The 2,337-nt window shown below is 39.3% G+C and overlaps 1 non-coding gene across 1 annotated transcript; it reads right to left on the bottom strand.

Annotated features, from left to right (window-relative positions):
• Nucleotides 1-1,657: 1,657 nt before the first annotated feature.
• LOC145080818 (small nucleolar RNA R71) lies at nucleotides 1,658-1,764 on the bottom strand. Its single transcript, XR_013695401.1, has one exon. It is a non-coding gene; the product is annotated as a small nucleolar RNA R71 (small nucleolar RNA).
• Nucleotides 1,765-2,337: the final 573 nt, after the last annotated feature.

Here is a 2,337-nt window from a genome sequence, read left to right as displayed (position 1 = left end):
ACCCTTTTGATCATTAAATTTAGTTGGTATTTACGTGTTATTTAATTAGTTAAGTTTTAGTTAAGTTTTAGTTAAGTTTCTAGTCTTGCAAAACTAGAGAAAACCCCTCTATTTTACTAATTGTTTTAGATAATTCTAGTAATTAGATTAATTTCCGTTCCCTGAGTTCGATACCCTACTAGCTAATTCAAATTACCAATTGACAGGTCCACTGCCTTTTGTGTGTCAAATTCATAAATAGAAAGTAGGTTAAAACTAGTTAGTTTAACACACATCAAGTTTTTGGCGCCGTTGCCGGATAATAGTTCAAAAATTAATTCTAATTTCTAGTATTATCGATCCTTTGTGTGAGATTAATCTTGCACAAAGTTACTGCTTTTGTAGTCTAGGTATTAGGTTTAGTTTTAATTTTATCTGATTTGTTAAAATTTTTGTTTTTTTTTTTTTTTTTCAGTTTTAGCCTTGAACTCGCCGAGTGCAATCGAAGCTACTCGACGAGTCCATCGCTGAAACTCAGTTTCGTTTTTATTTTATTTATTTATTTTTTCTTTTTACGCATGTTTTCTTTTTTGTTTGCAGTTCGTTTTATGACCAGGGGAGGAGGTACACCTTTGATCCCTCCGCTTGAAGATCCGGAAGCAACCTTGAGGAAAAACAAAGGCAAGAACGTAGGAGAAACCGCAACATCGAAGAATTCACCGTTGAAGAATCTAAAAGCTGTTTTTGGTAAGAAAAGGGCAAGAAAGTAGGAGAATCCAACTTCTCTTCAGTGGCGGGCAAAGACCCGAAGAAGGAGGACACTGAATACGAAACCGAATCCAAAGAAGAAAGCGATTTTGGAGACGAACCTGCTAACACCATGGCAAACATTGATGAAGTTCCCATGGGAGAATGGAAGAAATGGATACGTGACAATACCGGCCCAGTACTCGTGCAACCCATGATTCCCACGACAACTACTTTCGAACTCAAAGGCCACATACTTGCTCAACTTTAGGAAATTCCCTTCTATGGAAAAGATCACGAAGACACATACAAATATTTGGACAAGGTCAACGATGTAGCCGACTACATTAATGTTCCAAAGGTACCTCGTGAAACCGTTTTACTTTGTATGCTTCCAGTCACATTCAAAGGATTTGCGAAAGATTGGTTGCCATCACTCCCTTTCGGATCCATCACCACATGGGCTAAGATGAAAGAAGAATTTATTCAAAGGGACGAATCCGAATCCAAAGAAGAAAGCGACTTTGGAGACGAACCCGCTAACACCATGGCAAACATTGATGAAGTTCCCATGGGCGAATGGAAGAAGAGGATATGTGATGATACCGGCCCAGTACTCGTGCAACCCATGATTCCCGCGACAACTACTTTCGAACTTAAAGGCCACATACTTGCTCAACTTTAGGAAATTCCCTTCTATGGAAAAGATCATGAAGACACATACAAACATTAGGACGAGGTCAACGACGTAGCCGACTACATTAATGTTCCAAAGGTACCTCGCAAAACCGTTTTACTTCGTATGCTTCCAGTCACATTCAAAGGAGCTGCAAAAGATTGGCTGAAATCACTCCCTTTCGGATCCATCACCACATGGGCTAAGATGAAAGAAGAATTTATTGACCAGTTTTGCACTCCTTCGAAGATAGCCAAGTTGAAGAAAGCCATAGCCAACTTTGAACAACAAGTTGGAGAGTCACTTTATGAGGCTTTGGAGAGATACAAAGGCCTACTAAGGAACTGCCCACATCATGATCTAAACATTCAACAAGAAGTCTCCATTTTCTATGATGGAGTCAATGTAACAACTAGGCAACTCCTTGACTTGCAAGGACCTCTCACAAAAAGGCACCCCCGGTGATCAAAGAACTAACTAAAGAATTCTCTAAGCACTCTAGAGAATATCATAACCCAAGGAATGATTTCACTCGAGGGGCGGTAAATTCTATCACTGATGACATGGTAGCAATGATGGCAAAATTCGAAAGAATGGACCGAAAAATGACGAAGATGGACCAATCCATCCATGCTATTATAGTGGGATGTGAAAACTATAGAGGGCCCCACCTTACAAAATATTATGATCTTGATGAGAATGGGAACCGAAAGGTACAAGTGTGCTATTCAAGTGGTGATAGGTTTGATGACAATTGGCGGAAACCAAAGAAAGAATGGCTACCATATGATGAGTACAAAAAGAAAAGGGAAGAAAAGTTTAAGCAAAAGGAGAGAGGCTATTATCAAAAGGAGGAACCAGTACATGAAAAGAAATCAGATTTGGAAGACATGCTTACAAGATTCATGGTCGCATCCGAGAAAAGACACAATGAT

This window comes from Lactuca serriola, chromosome 1 (assembly GCF_051521515.1).
Source record: "Lactuca serriola cultivar US96UC23 chromosome 1, Lser_US96UC23_V15, whole genome shotgun sequence".
Lineage (NCBI taxonomy): Eukaryota > Viridiplantae > Streptophyta > Magnoliopsida > Asterales > Asteraceae > Lactuca > Lactuca serriola.
Note: the sequence above shows the minus strand (reverse complement) of the source record. Positions and strands in the feature narration are given on the sequence as shown.